This window comes from Nicotiana tabacum, chromosome 8 (assembly GCF_000715075.1).
Source record: "Nicotiana tabacum cultivar K326 chromosome 8, ASM71507v2, whole genome shotgun sequence".
Classification (NCBI taxonomy): Eukaryota; Viridiplantae; Streptophyta; class Magnoliopsida; order Solanales; family Solanaceae; genus Nicotiana; species Nicotiana tabacum.
The window spans coordinates 97557297-97570875 of record NC_134087.1 but is presented as its reverse complement, the minus strand read 5'-3'; positions in this window follow the sequence as shown (position 1 = coordinate 97570875).

The window sequence follows — 13579 nt, the reverse complement described above, 5'->3', positions numbered from 1 at the left end:
GTCCTTGTGCTTGTAGGGTTGCTTCTGAACTGATATTTTGATTGCCTTCCCAGTGACACTTTCTTTATCCCCGTAACACACATACGGTACCTTTAACCATCCCGAGTCCTATTTGAATATATCTCAAGTATTATAATGACATTACTGCGAGGATGAATTCTTCATGTTGGGTTTACTACATTCATCTTGCATGATCTATTGATTTGTCCATAACTTCTTGTCTAGGCATGACTATGCTCTTCCTGCATCAACTACTAATTACTCATTGACCCATTATCATATCATATTCTGTGTAATCTTTCTTTTGTTACTCCCTTGTCTTAACTTACCTTACGTACTGACTCCTTATCTAATAATAACTTTTCGGGCAGGAACCCTTACTTCCTTTTTTTGTCATCGTACATACATAACGTTCTGGAATCATAGCATATCTGTAGGATTCAGATAAGTGCAATCTCATTACTTTCTTATTTTTATCGCACTCTTCCTTTACCATTCCATAGTTACTAGAACAACTTAATTCTATCTTAATGCCACATCACTCCATATTCCCCCCTTTAGGGGATTACTAAGATTTAGTGCTATGATGATCTACGTATAGATGTCTTACCTTTTCATCTCTGGCGTCTTTTCATATCGTCGATGACCCTTACTCGCCTTGAGATAATCCTTTTGTACCAAGGATAACAAAATTCCTCACTCGCGAGGGTGACACTTAATGTAACTGGTACATACAGTCCCTTAAGCTTAACTTTGCTCACATTGCTTGCTTTAGGGAAGCGTCTTCCTGAATGACCATTCTCTGAGTTTCTCCTGAATCTTCTTCTATTGTTCATTATGTTATCGCCGGAACGAAATCTAAAATTCTCATGATGTCGACCATTATAACCTCACTCAACCTCTAATTCATGTTTAGTTTATCTTGTTCACCAGCCCATATTGATTTTTATTATTCTGGGGTCTAACTTTTCCTTCTGGTAGTCACGTTGGAGTCACAGACTTATTTCCCGAAATGAGGATATGACTTTATGGCCTATATTTTTTGTTGTCTCAAGGCTTGTCACCTCTTATCTTTTACTTCACTTGACTATAAACTCTGTAATACTGTCATCTTTTTGAACTACCGTTGCCATCCATATATCACATCTTACTCTTAATGCTTCATTAGTTCTCGTCTTATATCCTGCTAACATTTATGTCTATCACTTTATTCTGAAAACACGAACAAGGTATTCCTTTGCTCTTAGCTCCCTGGATCCATACATTGGCTCTTCGAGTTGTCTAACATTCTCTCTCTACTAGGGACAGGAGCCATACTAAGGCAATATTTATCCCTTCAAGGTTTCCAGTTCCTATCATTGTAGTACTCGTATCTAGCTGTACTATTTTAGTGTGCACCATCTGGGTGTCTCACAAGGAGATCTATTAGCACATTTGTAATATCCTTCGAAAATGTCAACTAACGCAAACAATTCATTCACCATTTTGGCTTACTCTAATCCCAGCTACATCGTGATATTATGTCCTTCTCTTAAACCATATTTATTAGCTCCCATCGAGCATAATTTAGATCGGTGTGGCCAATTATACATATCTCTATTACTGTTGAAGGTAACTCAAAATGCTTGCATCTCTCTTCCTGAATGGTAAATAAGGATAATCTTTATTAACTGGGTACCTCGTACCATTCTTCACCTTGCTTCTTTTACTTGCTGTAACTCGTGTCTACTTCCGATTCCATTATTCATTTTTACCGTAAGACGGGATAAGTATTCTTTCCTAAGAGCTCCTTATTAAGAACCGTACTCTTTTTAGTACATGCATGATCTACTGAATACCTCTCATTTACTCATCATAAGCAAGATGCAAAAAGCGAATTCCTCTAACTCAACACTTCCATAGCTATATCTCTTATCGATTGTCTTTCTGAGTGTAAGCATCGTCTTATTACGAATAGAAGTTTGGGATTTGAATTCTTATAAGTGAGTTCTACCACACGATCTAGAATAAGAAGAAAGAGTGACGGTCCTAAATGCCCTGTAGCCTCCTGCTTATAAGTGTGGTGCATGACACACCCATAAACAAGACTCTACTAGACACGGCTTGTAGACTCCCTAGGACAGAACTACTCTGATACCATTTTTGTCATGATCCAAACCGATGGGTTGTGATGGGCACCCGGTACCTTACTCAACCGAGTACCAATGTAACGTATCTTTCTTATTACATTATCATATACACGTGACATACGGTCCTAATAGGCCAACATGATTATTTATAAACTCAAAACATATGCCGATAAGGCCGTACAATCTTTCACGTACACGACATATGTCTACAAGCCTCTAAGGGTACGTAAATGTCATAAAGGTCGGGACAGAGTCCCGCCATACCAAATAATACACGTCTAAATCATACTAACCAAACACGCAACTCCGAAGCAATTGGAGCGCGCCAATATCTTCCGCTAAGCTGATAGACTACTTGGAGGGCTCTCGACGTGCCTATCGAGACTTGCAGATATGAAACGCAGCGTCCCCAAGCAAAAGGAACGTCAGTACGAAAAATGTACCGAGTATGTAAGGAACATGAATAAGTACATAACAGACATGGAAGAAATAAAGAGTAAATGACTCAACTTGTAAGTTTGGATAACTCTGTAAGTTATGAAATAATTATAGTGTCATGCATATGCGTATGAATGTCATGTCATGCATAGGTACATCTTTCATAATATCATCAGGCCTCCCATCATATCATCTCGATCACTGTGGGAAAAATTATCAACGTATACCAGCTGATAAGGTGGTGGTGCGTATATAATGCCATAACATTTTCCCATGTCCCATATACATATATATTATACATATATACGCATATATAACGCCATCTAGTCATGGGTCAATGTGAATGAATGCAATGCATGATAAGTACGTCAATAAAATCTTTCGGAGTGTCATGAGACCATTTTGCCTCTGATCAATATCATGAAGTAAACTTTATCAACTTACGTATTTTCTGAGACCCATGAATAGACGATAAAATAATAAAACATATGGAAAATCAAGAACATAGATATCTCTAATACTTCTATGAATAGAGTCATTTATGAAATTTGTGTATTTGCTCGTTTCGTTTGTGTCATATAGATCATGCCAAAAAGAGAGAAGGGATAGTCTTAATATACCTGAACCGATTCTCTTTTGCGAAAATATGTAACGGCGGATTGAAGTAGAAAAAATTCCGTATGATATTCTTGAGAAAGATTGTACCGGACTTTCTTTGAATTAGCATTTCAAAGAATCTCACGTTTGGACTGGTATCATTGAGAGAGTTTCACCTTTTGGACATTGTAACGCTCCAGGGAGTTTTAAACAACATTTGTACAAGAAGAAGACACAAATCACTTTTATTTGAGTTCTTACGTTTCATTTATGAGCTTCAAAATATTGGACCATCATTTGCCTTTTTCTCCTTACTCTATAGGGGTCATATCTATGCGGTTTAAGTCTTCTGGATCCTCGTCACTTCAGCTCAATTAATCTTTCAAATCCATTATCACCGGATCCAATTAGTAATCTTTACTATGTATCTAACTTATTGACAAAGAAATGCAATTTGCTACATTGCTTAAGAATTTCATTAAGTTCATATGATATTTGTTAAAATGTGGCAAATTCCTAAAGAATGGACAAAAGAACCTAAAGTGACTCATATGGTATGTGGATTCTTAAAGTGACACCTTGCATATAAAAGTAAGAGTCATTCCTAAATGCCTCTTGGGTTGCCACGTTACTTTGGGGAAATTTTATTAATTTTATCTATTTACTAGTTAATTGGGTAATGTCTTGTTACCCGGTAATTAATCAATTACCCGCATAATTTAAAAATTGTCTCAAATTACTTAAAATTCTTTCATTTTTAATATATTTTATACATCGTACTACTGTGGTCATATGGTACCTTGCATGGTACTAGTTCATAATTATCGGGTATTATCGCTCGACCTGTATTTTATCCCAAATGCCAAACTTGGACGAAAATTCGTTTCATTTTGACTTGCTTCCCCTCTCACCTTCACAAATTTACTTTTTACTAGTTTGAAATAGCATAATCCTTATAATCTCCGAATAATCCTTTCCTTGGACTGATGTCAATTACCTTAGGACAAATTCAACGTACAATACTATAGGGTGCAACATCGTCGTAACGTAGTACTGCAAGACGTGACACCTCACTTCTGGGCTCTCATTAATTTATTTATGGTGTGTTTTCATGTACGAAAATATGGGGTGTAACAGATATGGTAGATCTTAAGATACGCTGGCATGCCAAGCTTGTATGATATCTTGCCTACCTTGGCGACGATCTTAAATGGCCCATCGTACTTGCGAATCAGATTCTGATGCATGCACCATAGTGCCTTGAACTATCTTGGGTTAAACTTCACCATGACCATGTCCCCAACTCTATAGTTTGTGGGACGCTGCTTACGGTCCGCAAACTTCTTCATTTTCTTAGCTGCCTTATCCAAGTAGGACTTAACAGTGTCGAGCTACTCCTCCCATCCTTTGGCCATATGATAAGCCCCCAAACTCTTTCCCTCGAACGCGGCTGGTAATGAATGTGGAGTTTGTGGTTGTTGGCTTGTGGCTAGATCAAATTGTGTCCGCCCCATGGACTCACTTCTCTACAAGTTATAAGAGAATTGGGCGATGTCTAGGAGCCTTGCCCAATCTTTCTGATGTGCGCTTACATAATGCCTCAAGTAGCATTCTAGTAAGGCATTGATACGTTCCATTTGTCCATCTGTCTGTGGGTGGAAACTAGTAAAAAAGTGCAGTTCCGTGCCAAGTATGTCGAACAACTCTCTCCAAAAGTTCGGGGGTATCGATCACTGATGATATGCCTTGGTAACCCCCAATACTTTACCACATTCTTAAAGAATAGCTTGGCGGCTTCCTTAGCTGTGCAATCCGGTGAGGCGGGCATGAAGGTAGCATATTTGGAAAATCTATCCACGACCACCATAATAGTACCATAACCGTCAGACTTCAGTAGGCAAGTGATAAAGTCCATAGTCACTCTCTCCCATGGACTCTCTGCAACTGGTAGTGGCTCCAAAATTCCACCGGGTTTGTTGTTCAACCTTGTCCCATTGACAGACAAGACAAGCCTGCACATAACAATCTACGTCATCTCGCATGTGTGGCCAATAGTAGACTGACTCAACCAAGGCCCTACTGCGATGTTGACCTGGATGACCATCCCATATTGTGTCATGACGCTCTCTTATGATCCGTCGTCTAATGTCTCCAAACTTAGGCACGTAGACTCGCCGACCTGTGGTAAGTAGTAGGCCATCTTCTATCCAAAATTGTCTCATCTTGCCTTTGTTGGCTAACTCGATAAGCTGTTTGGCTGTTGGATCATGCTGCGTGCCTTCTTTTATAGACTCCCCAATGTCCCATCTCACTGAAGTGATTGCAGCAATCTTGGCTTTCCGGCTCAAGGCAACGGCTACAACGTTACCTTTGCCCGGCTTATACTCCATCGCATAATCAAACTCGGCCAAGAAATCCTACTACCTAACCTGCTTTGGTGTGAGCTTCTTCTGTGTCTGAAAGTAGTTAGTAGCCACATTATCAGTCTTGACCACGAACCTCAACCCGAGCAGATAATGTCTCCATGTACGAAGGCAATGAACAATGGCAGTCATTTCCTTCTCTTGCACCGTGTAACCCCGATCCGTCTCATTTAACTTGCGACTCTCAAATGCTATGGGATGCTTATCCTACATCAGGACACCCCTAATGGCGAAGTTTGAGGCATCTGTGTGCACCTCAAATGTCTTGGAAAATATAGGTAACGCCAAGACTGGCTCCTCTGTTACAGCTTCCTTAAGGCATTCAAACGCCTTTTGACAATGCTCTATCCAAACCTATGGCTTGTTATTCTTTAGAAACTCAGTTAATGGTGCGGACTTTGCTGAGTATTCACTGATGAACCGATGATAGTAGTTAACAAGGACAAGGAAGGATCTCAACTCAGTTACCTCTATAGGTGTCTCCCACTCCTGGATAGGACATACCTTAGCCTCGTCCATGCGTAGCTCACCATTGCTAATGACATGGCCCAAGAAGTGCACCTTTGATTGTGTAAACTCTCACTTCTCCCTCTTGATGTATAGCTCGTTCTCCCACAAGACTTGGAAAACCTTCCTTAAGTGCTCTATGTGTTCCTCCAAGGTGTTGATGTAGATGACTATGTCATCTAGGTAGACTACCACGAACTGATCAAGGTATGGATGAAAAATCTTGTTCATAAGGGTGCAAAATGTGGTCGGTGCATTGGTTAAGCCGAAAGGCATCACCAACCACTCAAAGGCTCCATATCCCGTCACACATGTTGTCTTTGGCTCATCCCCTTCAGCAATACGAACCTGGTAGTAGCCCTTTCGAAGATCCACCTTGGTAAAGTACTTGGCTTGCCCAAGTCTATCGAATAAGTCAGCAATGAGCAAGATCGGGTACTTATTCTTCACTATAACCTTATTAAGTGCTCGGTAGTCTATGCACAAGCGCAACGATCTATCCTTTTTCTTTTGGAACAATACTGGTGTGCCGAAAAGTGCCTTTGATGGGCGAATGTGACCAGCATCCAACAACTCTTTCAATTGTTTCTTAGCTCCTCTAGCTCGGGCGGTGCCATACGATATGGGGCAAATGTGGGTGGCTTAGCCCCTGGCTCCAACTCAATCTTGTGATCCACCTCTCGCCTAGGCGGCAAGTGCTTAGACAACTCCTCGGGCATGATATCTTTGGTTTCCTCAAGTAACATCTCTATGCAAGGCGGCACTATCTCTTGAAAATTCTTGTCTTCCTCTACACTTGCAATGGTTGCCACGAACGTTGGCTCCCCCTTCTTGATCTCCTTGACAACCTGCATTGCTGAGAGTTGTGCTAGAATTTGTCCGTGTGGAATAGTCACTATAGGTACCAGCAAGCTCCTTTTCTCTCGATAACCAAGAGATGTTGGAGGTAGGCATCGATCAAAGTATGACAGTGTCTAAAGAACTCTTGCCCCAGTATGATATCAAAGATATCCATAGCGGTTACGGTAAAGTTTGTCATACCTTTCCAAGCTCCCAATTTGACACCAACTCCATTAGCTACCCCACGAGCATTTTATACCTCGACATTCATGGTCTTGACGCGAGAGTTGGTTAGAGCAAGCTTCAATTCTAGTCTCTTTGCGGCAGCCTCAGTCTTGAAACTATAAGTTGCTCCAGTATCCACCATTACACGAGGGGGCTTGTTGTTGATAGTGAGATCCATGTACTGATTGCCATTCTCGGTAGGTTGGATAGCTTACTTTGTGACAGCACCACATAGTCCGATCATACCCAATTGTGCGATTCCCGAACTCTCTCCTTGCGGATGCTCCTTCCGTTCACGGACCATGGCACGGAGGCTCTTAAGGTCGGGACAATTCCTGATGTCGTGCGGCCCTCCACATATGTAGCATCCCTTCTTCTCGGCCTGTGCCTTCTTCTTGGCGTAGCCCTGACGACCACTTGACTTTTTAGGATCTTGAGCCTTCGAGTATTGTTGTTATATCTCCTTGCCTTTGCCGCGGTCTCCCCCACCTTTGACATTGTTAACCTTTGACTCGTTACCATTGCCTTTGTCATGCTTGTCATGCCTGAAATCAATCAATGATTCAGCCTCCACTATGGCTTGATCTATATCAGTGACTTGTCGGCATTGCAACTCCTGCTTATCCCAATTTTGCAACCCGTCCATGAAGTGGAACAACAAGTCATCATTGGTCAGGTTGGGGATTTGAAGCATAAGGGTAGTGAACTCCTTGACATTAGTTACGTATTCTCCCTATTTGCTTCAATTCCCTAAGCTTGCGCCTTGCATCGTACAAGACATTGTTTGGAAAGAACTATCGCTTGAACTCTGTTTTGAATTGATCCTATATGCTAATAGTACAAACACCTTTATCCACGTCGGCCATCTTCCTTCTCCACCATAGCATAGTAGTCTTTGAGAGGTACAATACCGCAATATTGATCTTGGCCTCGTCGTCCCTCACTTTTTTGTGCCTGAAGTAGTTCTCTAAGTGCCAAAGGAAGTTTTCCACTTCTTATGCATCACGAACACCTTTGAACACCGGGGATTTGGGAGCCTCGATCTTGGCCTCCCTCGTCACCACAATATTGATGGCTGCCTCAGTCACGCTAGCATTGACATGCTCCTCGAGTGACTCTATCTTTGCCTTTATAGCATCGATAGCACTCAAAGCCTCCATGAGTCTACACTCTAAGGCAGTGATGGTTTGCCTTAGTTCTATCTCAGTCTGTATACGTCCCTCCAAATCATTTCGGATACTCTCAATCTCTTCAAGAGTGTGCCCCTCAAGAACGCTAAGGGTGCCTTCCACATTCCCCAAGCGTTGGACAAAGATCTCTACGACATCCATCCCCGCGTTCATCTTCATCACCCACTCTTCACCGAGCGAGACGTCCTCTGGAAGGACATCCACTTCATCCTCGCTCGCTTTAGTGGCAGATGGTTCTTGGGATATAAGCCCTTCGTTTGACACAACGGCACCTCCTGGCTCTTGTTGGTGGCATTCTTCTTTTTGTTACGGCCGCTCTTGCCAGCAACATCCTGGATGATGGTGGCTTGGGTGTTGGCAGCGTTAATTTCTCCCTCGTTCGTCATTCCCTTAGTTGAAACCTTCGCTCTGATACTACGTTGTCACGTCCTTAGTTGTTAACTAAGTACACGTGCGACATTTGATAACTCGCTCACGATCTTGTACAACTTGCTCACGTTCTTGCTATGCCAAATCAGCCTTACTACACTCAAGATCGCTAAGAGAATGGAAGAAAGAACACAAGAGAATTGTTAAAGGAAGCTTTGTATTAGAGAGGACTTGAATTGTTTGCTTGATGAATTACAAATGAATGACCCCCTTTATATATTAGTCTCCTAGGGACTAGTGTGTAAATATTAATTATTACACAAGTCCTTGATATTTACAAGATAAAGACTTTCTCTAGAATTCTCTACAAGCCTAGAAGATTCCAATGACTTTCCTAGCAAATCCATAAGGATCTAGGTTCTTCCTAAGGAAATGTTCACACTCCTCTAGAATCTTCTCACAAATGCTAGCCTTCTTCTTATGTAAAGAAGTAAAAGTCTTTATAAGACTCCGATCGCAAACCATAAGCTCGTCACTCTCGACTAATTGTGACTTTCCTATTTATAAAAATTCTGATTTTATAAGAGTTCATTACTTGGTTTTAGCAAATCATTTGAGGATATTTCTGATAGTATCAACTTCAAAACTAGTATTATTAGGAGTAGCGTTTATGGGATCTTTCTATCACAATCGGATGGTGATGGAAAATTCTTTAATTGTTTTTCTACTTAATTCTTCTCATTCATTTCATAAAGATACCGCAATTCTTTCCATGATATCTACTTCCTTATCATCAGTACAAGTAATTAAATATAGCCAATGGGGTTGAAGTATATTCGTACATAAAAACCCAAGTCATAATCAAAGTCTCGGCAATATGTATTGCTTAATGGCAATGGAACCGTGAAGAAACCATCCAAAGGGAAGATGAGATCTTGATTCCACTAATAACGTGGCTGAAGCCTTGCACGACGCACTGCAGCCCTAATCAGGACAACACTTCAGTTTCCTCTGCTAAGATGTTTAGAAAATTAATTTGTTTAGATAATATATTAGAAAGGGTAAGAAAGTCATATTATTTTTTGTATAATGCTACATAGGTTAAATGGATAGTTACACAAAACATTAAAATAAGAGAGGCAAGTGTATTATTCTAAACTACTAGGAAAGTTAGTGTGGTGGGACCAAACCTGCGGCGAGGTCTCTGAGATTATCCCCAATTTTTCAAGTGATAAATGTTTTACACCAATTTCTCTTAGACTTAAATGCAGGGGCGACTAGAGAGTCAAGCAACTAAAGCAATTGCTTTAGAATCCAAATTCTTTTTTTTTTTGGTTTTTATTTTTATTTTCACGTGTTCGATGTTTGTATTAAAGCCACGACTAATTTAAGTTTGCACCGCTTAAGGCCTAGTTAAAAGGAAAGCGCATTCTAACAGGATATCATCCATAGGACTCAAACCCAAAATATCTGATTAAAGAAGGTTAAATCATATCCATCCACCACAATCCTTGAAATGGAGCCCAACTTTTATCAACAATAGTTTTATAAGTTAATTTTTAAAAAATAATATTGAGTATTTCAAAATAGAAAAGTAAATTCTTTTATAAAAGTAAAAAAATACTCCCCTAAACACTTACCATGAATACAAAATTCTGCCTTAATTACATTTTACGATTGACATCATTAGTGAAATACCTACATTATTTGTTACTTTTTTATATTTTTCACTAGGAAACGTGTAATAAATTTTTAGAGTCTAATATTTTAATATCTCTAGTAGTCCAAATCTCATTTTCTATATTTGTTATAAAAAACGTGTATTACACTCTTATATTTTCTTTCTTGGTTTCAGAAAAAGTTCAAGTATGATAAGCTATATTGTTTCGTAAAAAAAGATCAATTTTTTTAATAAAAACCAAGAGCTAAAGAATACTGTTGAATAAGCTATATTGCACATTCTTAATTTTTTTCCTCCGTAGGTTTCAAGCACTACAACAAGTATATTAAAAAATCAAATAATTATTTCAATATCAAGTAATCAACTTTTTGAATCTGGTTTTATTTCCTAAGATCAATAATATTTTAAGAGTGATTAAATGGTTTATAAAAAATTATTAATAATTTTACATCTCAAAAAGCAAGAAAAAATAGATTTCAAATAAAAGTGTATATGAAGGTTTTGTTTTAACAAAGGCCTCCAATTAAATTTTTGCTTTAGGCCTCCAATCTTGTTGAGCCGCCCATGCTTAAATGATATAAAGAGGACCGAAACAGTACTTTCAGTGAAGTAAACCATAATGGGCTCAGTCCCGTTTTTGCGAAGAGAAATTAAAAAATAGTCAGATTTACAAGTGGTCATTCAAAATAGCCACAGTTTCAAAAGTAATCAAAAATTACCCACTTTCATATAGAGATAAATCTGAACGAAAACACTATTCAAAATCCGGAATACACTCCAGCATAATATACTGAAATCTAGTATAATATACTGGAGTTCCAGTATATTAAACTGGTGTTCCAGTATAATATACTAGACTTCCAGTATAATATACTGGAGTTCCAGTATAATATACCGGTCCAACATAAAATGCTGGAAGTTCATACATAGGTGCTCCAATCTTCAGTATATTATGCTAGATTTTTTTGGCGTATTGGAGTTCTGGCATAATATGCTGGAAGTTCATACACATGAGGTGCACCGATCTCCAGTATATTATGGTGGAACTTTCCGTGTTGCAGCAAAATAATGACTATTTTTTAATGACTTTGTAAATGCTGGCTCTTTTTCAATAACCAATCCAAAAACTGGCTAGCCCGCACTATTTTTACGTTATTAAGCCATAGAGTCAAACCATCAATATTGTTGTTGAAAGTACGCTTCGTCTTTGGAGGATTTGTAGTTGTACCCTATATTTGTGCCACTTTTTAACCAGTATCCTATTTTTAAAAATTATTGATTTGGTAGCCAGCTGACAAAAAATCTGTAATAACATGACAATTACACCCTTGACAAAAGATATAAAACCTGCATCACGCATTAATTGCGTGATCTGCAGCCTCATTCGTGAAAAAAGATCTCCTCCTCTCCTCTCAGCAGCTTTATCAAAAAATCAGAAACTTGTCCAAATTCATCTTCAGAATCATACTTGCATGAAGTTGTTTCATGTTGAAGCTAAAACTTCATGCTAATGCATGGTGCAGTTATTTATCTTACAGTCTACAGTTTGTCATGAGTTTTATCCGAAACTTCAGTCTAAACATGCTGAAGTTATTTAGTTCATTTGCTAAAACTTCAGACTAAACATGCTTAAGTTATTTAGTTCATTTGCTAAAACTTCAGACTAAATATGCTTAAGGTTTTTAGTTTATTTGCTAAAACTTCAGACTAAACATGCTCAAGTTTTTGTCTTGCAGTATGTAATTTTCTAATGAGTTTTTGCTAATGAATGCTGAAGTTATTTAGTTCATTTGCTAAAACTTCAGGCTAAACATGCTGAAGTTTTTTAGTTCATTTGCTAAAACTCCAGACTAAACATGCATAAGTTTTTGTCTTGTAGTATGTAATTTTCTAAATAGTTTTTGCTAATGCATGCTGAAGTTATTTTAGTTCATTTGCTAAAATTTTATACCAAAATATGCTAAAGTTTTATAACGCAGTTTACAGTTTTGCCTTGAGTTTTATCCGAAACTTCAGTCTAAACAAGTTGAAGTTGTTTAATTCATTTACTAAAACTTCAGCCTAAACATGCTTAAATTTTGTCCTGCAGTTTGTCAATAGTCTTTTATTAAAAAAGGGCAAAATTATCTTTTTAAGACGCTTTTAACGAAAAAATAAGTACGAATGCAAACAAAAAAATAAAACAGATATAAAATAAAAAGGGGCGACCAAATAGAGTGCCTCATGCAATTTTTACTTCGTCCTTCTCTTACAACGGCATATAAACTCACATAGAATGGGACATGTTATCCGACAGCGCTTGATCCAACACTTGTGATAGTCCAATACAGCCAACCTAGTTGAAACGTTTTGTCATTCTCATATATATGGGGGATAAACTCACCACTCACTAACTTCTTATTGCGGTTTGTTTGTACATTTAATGTGACAATTTATCCAACAGTATAGCTTGATCTTATAGCACTTGGTACTGCCATCCCATGATATGTATAGTCAATACTCTTTTCGGCTCAATGCAATGTTCCAAGTATTGAATCAGCGATATTTACTGTAGCAATTACCCATTAGGCATTTTCTCGATTTTCTCAAATATGTCTTCAATTGCTAAAAGTGCCAGCCATCAGGAAAATGACAAAACCAACAATGGTTGCTACACATAAAAAGAACCAACTTCAAAAGTTTTCTATAGAAGACGGCTCTATGGGCTAACAAACAAAAAGTATACACGGGCTGTTAAAAGGTATGAATTTCTTCCTGCCTTCTTTCCTAATTAAAAGCTTTAATTCCGCTTAAATAAAAGGGAAAAGGTCCATTGTACCTTTACTTTTGAATATTGTCTACATTTAGCCTCTATTATATTATTTGGCTAAATTTATTCCTGCTGTTATATTATCCGGTCAAATTTACCCCTATTATCAGTAAACTTTTAAAAATTATTCTCAATCCGTTAGGTAACCCAATTTTTTTCAAATCCCTTTTATTTAAATCACTTCTTCTTCTTCTTCTTGATCCACTATTTTCAGAAACTACTATTAATATGAATGCTAAAGGTACTCAACTACACAAATTATTCATGAATATTTATAATACCATTGTACCCACTTATCTTCTTGTGATAATAGTTTTGAAATTGGTTTAAAATTTTTATAATTTTTCAATCATATATTTAACGCAGAATTT